Source organism: Molossus molossus, unplaced genomic scaffold, assembly GCF_014108415.1.
Source record: "Molossus molossus isolate mMolMol1 unplaced genomic scaffold, mMolMol1.p scaffold_m16_p_7, whole genome shotgun sequence".
NCBI classification, from domain to species: domain Eukaryota; kingdom Metazoa; phylum Chordata; class Mammalia; order Chiroptera; family Molossidae; genus Molossus; species Molossus molossus.
In genome coordinates, this window is record NW_023425401.1 from 11,233,796 (window position 1) to 11,243,516 (window position 9,721).

Below are 9,721 nucleotides of genomic sequence, written 5' to 3' on the forward strand. Positions count from 1 at the left end.
TAAACATATTACAACTGGGACCATGCCCAACATAAGAGCAAGTATAGCACAAATTAGCACCTGCTGCTTCCCTCCGTTTTCTCTAAGTTAGACACTGGCATTTGCAAAGCCTTTGTTATATCTCAAAGCTTACTATTTTCATGTTATAATGAAACAATGTGTCTGTACCTGCTTTTGAGTCTCTGGTTGAAGAAACAGGAAAATGGTTGAACTCTACTTGTTACCAGTTACTGTTTTACTGAGATGTGCAATGCTGAAGTGATTAACAAAGGTAATAACTTATGAATATGTATTCTGCTTAGGACTTAAGCTGTAGCATAAGTTTTGGTTCCTGATTGCTACGGACTTATGATAAATAGAACAAATTATTTATGTTTGTTTCTTCTTAATAAAATGTGTCAAAATATTGTAGCCGAGGTAGAAAGTTGTGTTTGGTCGGTGCTTACTTATTACAGCTAACAGATTACCCTTCCTGTGTTTTAAATTAATAGCCTATAAGCAATATTAGAAAACACATTATACTGTAATAACATTGCATCATGATTAGTAAACCAATAAAAATTTTCCCATTTCTGGTCCATCAGAAAATAAGGCAAACCCAAAGCAGCTGTTATTGAATAAGGTCTATTTTGGGTCAAAACTTTGATGATTGTATGGTGTTTTCTTCAGTTGGCATTTATTCTTAATACTTTAAAAAAGTGTTGAAATCCCTATTTACTAAGAACAGACTTTTATCATTTACAAGGTGATCTCAAATATATCATTGACTTGAATTCTCATTGATCTGAAGCCCATGAAAAAAGCTGTTGGATCTTAATGTACCTATATGATAGATGAGGACATTGTCATTCAAAGAGATTGTTGTAACTAAGATCAACAGCTAACTTACTGAACCAGATTTCAGTCCCCAACTTCATTATCTGTCTTCTGCCCACTTCTATTGAAAAGTAAAATTTTTCTTTGCATTCACAGGGTCTGATTTTCTCTTCAATTTGCTTTCCTAGCTGTCAACTTTGTTTATTGTCTTTGGGTCCTTATCCTTTGAAGATACTTTACTGGCTATTTCTGGTGCCTTAGAACTCTCCCCGTGATCCGGAAATGGCTCTGGTTCCGTTGAATAATCTTAAGGTCAGCAATGAATTGCCTCAAAAACCCTGTGTGGTGTGAGGTTCCCGGTGTCTATCTTAGTCCTTGAATTCCTGTTTAGCTCTAGATTTTTTTTTTTTTTTTTCTTGAAAGAATTATGAACAACTATTACACTGTATATAGACGACTTTCACTGATTCTATGCTGGTGTCTTCCTCACTAATTCCTTTCTCTGCCGAAATCAGCTATAGCTGGAAAACTCAAGTTCACTGCCATTTTCCTTAACCTGGAAGAGTGAGAAGTCACAATACAGAAAAAGCCTTAGGACCATGATGAAGGGAAAGAGTAAGTAGCTTGTTATATGGTGCTACTTTGTAGAAACGTTACTGATGATGCTATCTACAGCAGAGCAAGAAAGGTAAAAAGAATTTTGATTATTCAGGCAGCATGTCCTTCATCTCGTGAGATTTTGCATCAATTCCCATCTAAACATTTAGACACAAGTATGAAATGAAAACATGTGAATAGGTTATGGTTATTTTGAAGTTACCTGCCTGTTTTGGTTTAGTTGTCTCTTTGCACCTTTCCATTTGTAGAACTGTGACTTCACTTGTACATCATTTGACTCATTAACACTGCTAGGTGCATCATATTTAAATTTATAGGACCGTGTTACGGTATGCTTTTCAAAATAAAGTTTATTTGGGAAATAATTGGTTTTGTGAAAAATTCTTCACCAATTTCTTTAGCAGCTATATTGATTTTCTTAACCACTTTTTTCTAGGTTTTATATCGAAACCAAGTGAGGAAGATGGACAGGTAGTTCAGGGAGGACAGAGTGACACTTTGAATGTGTCTGATTATCTACTCTGTTTAGATATAGTTGTAAGGAAAGCTATGGTTTGGTTCAAATTGTTTTGAAATAAATAAGCATTAAACCTTAAACATTGAGAACAATAGTTAATAGTGAATTTTGGGTACTGGAGAAAGTGTATGTGGGTTTTTTTGTTTGTTTAATGGTGGTCATTATCAGTATTGTTTTGGTTTGGGAGTTTATTGTGTGTCACAGGTGGGTGTTATGATGATTAATGCCTACTGAGTAAATTAGTGCTATAAATTACCTTATGTAATTAAATGGAATGCTGGGGTGCCATAAAAATAACAAGAAAATGATTTCTGATTCAGATGGGCGGCTAGCTACTTGAAACTTTCCCAGCAGAAATGAATTTGTATTCCTCATCTTATTCATGATACGGGATAGTGCCTACCTCTATAATGCCGTTTAGATATCAGCATGCTGTCTCTCCATACACTGAGTGAGTGTATGGGTGATTTCTCAGTGTTGTTTGGAAATTGCAAGAGGAGAAAAGAGAACATGGTGGAATGTTATGAAAAAAATACATTTCTCATCTTTTCATTAAAAAAGTGAAATACAATTGTATTAATAACCCTACTAGAAGAGAGAAAAGAGCCTCAACATTCCCAAAATTATTCTTTTTTTTCCGCAGAATTATATATTACTCATTCCTTTAGAAGAATATATCATCAAGAGATTTCTGAAAAAATAAAACTATCTAAAATATATAGATGTATATATGTGTGTCTTTTGTGTGTTTATACACAGTGTACTATATACTGCACATAAACTACATACTGTGTGTATATAAAGTTTTCTACTAAAGATTGTCATTGAAATGCTTTCTCTAGTACATGGTTTCCCCTCTGAAAAGTTGTCTTAAACTTGAGTGTGAAATTGTTCCACTTATAATTCAGGTAAAATTTCCTAGTAGTTTGCTATGTAAACCAACAGTCATCTTTTTTCCCCTTCAGCCTGAGATTTATCACAGGGATTAAGTGGTCATTTTGATGTGGCACATAGATTATGGTTAAGGAACAGGATGAAAACAGTTGGGAGGTTCCTGGAGATCTGGGACACTCATCCATGGATTCTTTTGTTGGCAGGTTCTTTGAAGCCTTTGGGATGCAATGACTTTGGTGAGGTCAGTCAATGACCTTCAAAGCCAATCTAAGTGCCTGTGAGCTAGACTAGCATCCCTTTTATTTTATGATCTAAAAACAAATGACATGAGATGTTTACTGAGATTTTACTCTAAAAATCCAGAGTAAAGTGGATGCCGTCCCCTGGTCTCTAGTAACAGCTGAATTATATCCCACATGGGAATTTCCAATTCATTTCATTAACTTAAAGTCCCACACTGCAGCAGGATCAAGGTAATGTCCTGTTTGTTAAATAGTTGCAGGAAAAACAATTCCACACACAATGTAAATTGAGGTATTGAGGGACAGTTTTCATTAATATGAAGAATGAAGTAAAGGTAGGGGGACCCTTTGGGGCTTAGTTCCAATTTCTTATAGCATTTTCTCATTCATTTGTTGGACTCACTCTGATAGAGCACATTTTATCTTAATGGAACTCTAAGTCTAATTTTTTTCCCTCTGGTTAGAAACTAGGGATTTTATGACATTCAATTACATATTAGTGGTTCTTTCCTTTGTGACCGTACCTCCTGGAATTGTGCATCTGTTTTGTACAGAATGCATTCTAGATTTTTAAAAAGCGTCTCTTAAATTAGTAGCTAAATTTAATTAAGTGGGTAATTATACTTGTGTAGAATAACCATGAAGAGTTGTACAAATACAGGAGATTTGCCTTAAAGTTAAGAGACAGCACTTAACTTGTGGAAAAATAGGGAAGAACTTCAAAAGGCCCTCGCATTGAAGTCCCCATTTGAATTACCAAATCCCCACAGCATGAGTGTCCCCTCTGTCTTCATACCAGTGGTCCCTTAAGACTATTCACTTACGCTTTTCCTTGAATTATTTTGGCTAAATTTAGTAAGGTATAGACTCTTTTATAAAATGTCATGTCCTCTGTTGTTCTTGCCACATGCAGTAGTAGTCAAGGTTTTGTTTTGTAGCATAATGTTTAAAGAAAATTTAAAAGCCTACTAAAGTTAATAGGTTCTTACAATAAAACTGAACAGTAAATCAAGTCTATTTAGATTTTTTCCTGACACTTCCTTGTCAATAATTCTTCAGAACCATGAACTCTTTGTCATCTACCTGTTTCCTTTGAGCCAAGCAATGGTCAATGGTTTTCTAAGATTTCTTTTTTGAGGTGAGATATTTTCAAAAATGAAATTAATATGTACAATGTTTTGTCTTATTTTTACAGTTCAGTAAATGTCAGTATATTCACAGAGCTGCGCAGCCACCACCACAATGAATTTTGGGCATTTTGTCGCCTCGGAAAGAACCTCCCATTCCCATTAGCAGTTACCCCCCAGTGTCCCCCAACTCCCAAAGCTACTTTCTGTATTTATGTCCCTATTCTAGAAATTTTCTGATAATCCTTAAAACTCAATCTTTTCATTATGCTCAAGATAAAGAAAAATTGATTGCCTGAGAAATTCTTATTCCAGTAAAATAATTTCCACTTTTAATTTTTGTTTCAAAATATATGTTGGCTGCCTTTTGAAATTCACAGTGAACCAGATATAGACTCCAGTTCTCAGGAATAAATCACTTTATATTTGTGAGAAGTCAAACCCGTTGCACATGTAGAAGCTAGAACCAGTGATAGAAGGGATTTAATAAGAGGACTAAAAACCTAGGGCTTGGTTATAATTAAGGGTAGGAAATCAATGGAAAACAGTAAAGAATCACCAGGTATTTAAAAGTTAAAATATTTTCATATATCTAGGTCATTCTCAATTCTCTGAAAGTCAGGTAATTGGTCCAACAGGACATAAAATAATAACAGTTTTCTGGTCTTTCGTGGAAAATAGAATAGTGCCCAAGACAAAATATTCTTTCTCTTGAGTCAGAAATTTCATACATTCTGTCATAGGTGGAATCATTGTTTAATCACTCATGAAAAGAAGGACGTCTTTATTTAATTGAATCTGAAATTCCTAGAGCAATTTTGAGAGACTTCATTCACTTCTTTCAAGAATTGGAAAATACCTAATAGTAACTTTTATTTAAAGTTATATATTATCTCAAGTGAGCAGTGGTGTTAAAATTGTAGATACAACAGGTTCAACTTTGACAATTCTGGATAAGATTTCATCTATTGAAACATGTCTCGGTGTCACAAAAAATATATATTTTTTATCCTCATCCGAGGACATTTTTCCATTTTTTGTTCAGATAGAGTGGGAGGGAGGGAGAGAGAGAGAGAGAGAGAGAAAGAAACATCGATGTGAAAGGGACACATTAAGTGGTTGCCACCCGCACGACCCAACCAGGGCCGGGGACAAACTACAACCGAGGTACGTGCCCTTAGCAGGAACCGAACCTGGGTCTCTCTGGACCACAGGCCGATGCTCTAACCACTGAGCCAAACTGGCCAGGGCAACAAGCCCTATTTTATTTTTTTAACTTAATTTAACTTTTTTTTTATTGATTTTAGAGAGAGAAGATGGGAGAGGGAGAGAGAGATAGAAACATCGATGGGAGAGAAGATTGACTGGCTACCTCCTGCATGCCCCCGACTGGGGAATCGGCCCACAACCTGGACATGTGCCCTGACCGGGAATCAAACCTGCAACCTCTTGGTGCATGGGTCAGTGCTCAACCATTGAGCCAGACCAGTTGGGCACAAGCCTTATTATAAAACTGTACAGAGCATCAGGTAGACCTTTTCGACACAGGAAAACATATGTGCAAGAGAGGATTATATAGAAACTCCCAAATCTCACCATAGAATCCCCCAGTCTATTCTCTGATGGTCACAGATGAAGACTGAGCAGTTCCCTTTTAAATTATCTGTACAGTTGACTGAACCCTGAATGGCTCCTGAAGGTACAGCAGTGAGTGTGATGCATACATAATAATTTGTTTTTAAAACTAGGTTCAGAACATTGATTAACTGTCATTTAAAATGAAGTGGGAACCATTCATTGAAATGACACATTTGAATAATTGAATTCAGAAACCCATCACCTAAATATAACGAATAGAATTTTATACCTTTGGCTAGAATACAATTTATGGTTGTTTAAATTAGCACTATCCAAAAGGGCTTGATGGAGCATTTAAATTCTAAAAGTAATTTTAAAATGGATTTTAATATTTATATTCTCTCTGTGTTGTCTGTATTCAATATGGGCAGTAATTCTGTAAGTTGATTTGAGGGTATTCTAAAGATTTATCTCTATGATAACCAAATTCAGCATGATTGTCATCTTGACTAGTACTTTTCTTTCCCATCTTTTCATGGCTTTTCTGTTGGCTCCTTTCTTTGGTTCTCATAAGATTATATACAAGGCAATTACAGACTTCCTTACCCATACATGAGTGTCTCATTCATATAATATTGCCAGTGGTTCATTCCTATGAGATTTGCCCAATGAATTGAAATATATACCTGTCATGTGACTCACCAATTCCACTCTTAGGTATTATCTAAGAGGAATGAATGCTTACATTTACACAAAGACTTATAGATGAATATTGGTGGCAGCTTTATTTTCTCCAAACTGAAAACATTGGTATTAGTTATTGTGGTGGACACTGAGGGTACCTTCCAACCTCTGGTTACCAGCTCCTTCTACCGCAGCTGCAGGGAACCACCCTGTGGAAAGCATGCCCTTCCCAGGGCAGCCCACTTCTACTGACCAAGCAAGGTGGCGTATGAAGACCTGGCCATCTGGCTCTATGCAGCCCACTTCTACTGACCAAGCAAGGTGGCGTATGAAGACCTGGCCATCTGGCTCTATGCAGAACATGCTCATGGACAAGAGTTGCTCTGGAGCTCTCTACTAGATTGGCTGAGGATCTGTTGGGCTTTCATTGCAGTTCAACACCTTCCTCTACTCAGTCCTGTTTCTGCCCCCTTCCTTTTACACGTGTTGATCCCTCTGAACCTCTTACACTCAAAACACCATCTCAGTGACTTCCAGAGAAGTGAGTCTATAGTGAAGATCCAATCCAAACTGGTCCTCCATTGGTCACTTTCCACTGATGTTAGGTTATCTTCCCTTCTTTCAGTCCAGGCCAACTGATTATTCGTGTTCAGAATAAACTAGAAATTTATGAAAGTACTTGATAGTAAATCCAAATTAAGGGAAGGTATGAAGAATAGAGTTATGACATTTTTGAAACCTGTCAGAATCTAATAGTTTATAGTTTCCTCATTAAATTTACTTTTATATTAGTGTTTGCAAATAAAGCCAGCAATGTTTCCATAGTGCTTTCCCCCTGATACAGGTGACTAGAGGGAGATTTTATGAGTATCTCTGCATGACAATGCAGAAAAGATGAAATTACCAATCCCCCACTCTCCACCCGCTTTTTTTATTCCAGAGAAAGAGAAATCTCTGCCTCTCTCTTGGGGTGGGGGGATTTGATGTACTTTTATTTATTAACTCTTAAATCTCTGAACATGGCTAGATGGAGTATAAATGACTGTGTAATAATTGCAGGTTATTTTAGACAAATTTTTTCCTTGCCAGGTAGTTCACAGAAACCTTGTAATTTACTCACACCTATACCTCACGTGATTGGTAGAGGACAACGATTCAAATCCTTGTTGATATTTCTTGATGTTCTCCATATCTGTTTGGCTGCTCTTTCCCTTATCTCTTTGTGTGGCTCGATAGCAGAGGGGTCTGTCTCTTGTCTACAAAGCAGAGACAAAGTGTATTGCTGCTGCTTAACAAATGCTAATAATACCATATAACAAGTTTCTTCATGCCGACCTTGAGGAAAGCAGATGCCTCTCTATCTTCATGTGTTCCTGGGCTCCTGGCCCCAAAGCCCTGTGGTTGAGTAGAGACATGTCAATAGGCTTCAAAGACATCAGGCCAAGCAGGTGGCCCGGGAGGCTCCCATGTCTGTGTTCCATGCTGCCACCAACGTGTCATCCTTTACATGAAAAGTGACACATGGCTACAGGAAGGCATACAATTGGATTTGCTTTCCTAGAATTGATGACTGAGTGCCCTTAATCTACGCATTTACACCAGTGGCTCTCAGATTTCAATGTGCAAGAGAATTAACTAGATAGCACGACAAAATGCAGGTTCCCTAGCCCCAGCCTCAGAAAATTCAGTAGAAATATTTAATATTGATTATTTAAACTCATTGGGCTACAGATTCCTTGGTTGGATTAAATGCACAATAAGGTCCCTTTGTGGAATGTGTACCACTGCTCTGTTCTACAGTATCTGCACAGATTCCCTCTGTCCTCTCCTACTATGCATTTGCTCATGTGGCAAACCACAGGCATAAGCATAACATTCAAAAGACATGCAAAAAAGTATCCTTCCCTCCATCCAGTCACCCAGTTCTGTCTGGTGGCATCTACTATTACAGGGTCTAAAGTATCCTTCCAAAGATATTCTCTGCATTTGCAAATAAAGTTCAGGCATATATTTTTTCTTCCCATAAATGATAACACACACAATGCTTTGCACATGGCTTCCTTCCCTACTTAGTATAGATTGAAAATTTCTCATATCAGTACATAGAGATCTTTCTCATTTTTTTAAAATAGCGGGATAGCATTTCATTTTATTGTGCTATAATTTATTTGAACAGTCCCCAATTGATGGACATTTGTTTCCAATCTTTGCTAGCACAAAAAATATAGCAATGGATAACCTGTACTCACATCATTTCACACTTGTGTCATATCTGTAGGATAAATTTCAGAAGTGGAATCCTCCAAACTATATGTGTGTGTGTGTGTGTGTGTGTGTGTGTGTATTTGTTATTTGGAGGGCTGTTGCCAAATTGTCCCCTGGGGGAAGTTATACAACTTTTTAGTTTTGCTAATCTGACGGATGGAAAATGCTACCTTGTGTATTTGATTTGTAGCTAAGTGAGCCTGAATATCTTTTTATGTGCCTGGGTGGCATTGCATTTGTTTTTCTGTGAATTTTCTTTACAGGATTTTTTTTTTTTACTAATTCATAAAAGGTAGTCTCTAGTTTGTTAACAGATACATAGATGGTCATGTACAACGACCTTGCCGCCAGAACACACACACACACACACACACACACACACACACACACACCCTTTGTCACTGGGCTGTGTTATTAACCCAGGTATGGGATCTTGGCTTTGCTACTTGCTGTGTGACCTTGGGAGAGTTAAACTTCTTTGGGTCTCATTGCCTAAGTACCCAGCACAGGGTCTGGGATATCAACGTGGCACAGGATGGCATCTTTAAAACCAGGGAATTGGCTTGGACATGTGAGTCAACGAAGTACAGGGCACGTTTATCCGCGGGGAAATCTGGCCGAGGCGCCAAGGCCCGCACGTAGCAACCAAACGGCAGAGCCCCGGAGAGGCCCGGGAGGACGCGGGGCCTGGCCTTAAAGCCCGGGTTTTCCCTTGAAAGACAGCTGCCACCCGGGCGATGCCCGAGAAATCAAAGTCGAGCCAAGAGTCCCTTCCGCGGTGAGACCCACCCTGCCGCGCGCCCCTCCTGCCGCGCGCCCCTCCCGCCGCCAGGCGCCCTCCCCTGCCTGGCGGAGAGCGGCGCTGCAGCCCGGGTGGCCCGACGCGGCTGGGGCTGCGCGGCCCCGGGCCCGGAGGGGAGGGGGTGGGCCCGCGGTCACGTGAGCCGAGCAAACTGCGAGCGGGGGCGGTGGGCCGGAGC